Here is a 295-nt window from a genome sequence, read left to right on the forward strand (position 1 = left end):
TTCCATACTTTACCAGTCTTTTTAGCTCTTTTCTCCCACTGCCCAGATCTGTGTATGAGAGATAAAGCAAGAGAAAGTTACTTTTGTTCCTGCATAGCCACATCTATACCTGTGGGCACCAGGGGAACTGCAGTATAGTGCTTGCTAAAGTCCTTACTACTATGGTCAGTCAAGAAAATAAACACCAATATGTAACTCCAGCTATACCTGAGTAATTCAAGCCCTGATGTTGTAATGAGCTGTGCTTCCAAATGTACCTCTGATAATTTGTTATATCCCAAGTATAACCCCTGTA

This window comes from Nestor notabilis, unplaced genomic scaffold (assembly GCF_000696875.1).
Source record: "Nestor notabilis isolate BGI_N333 unplaced genomic scaffold, ASM69687v1 scaffold8293, whole genome shotgun sequence".
In the NCBI taxonomy this organism is placed as follows: domain Eukaryota; kingdom Metazoa; phylum Chordata; class Aves; order Psittaciformes; family Psittacidae; genus Nestor; species Nestor notabilis.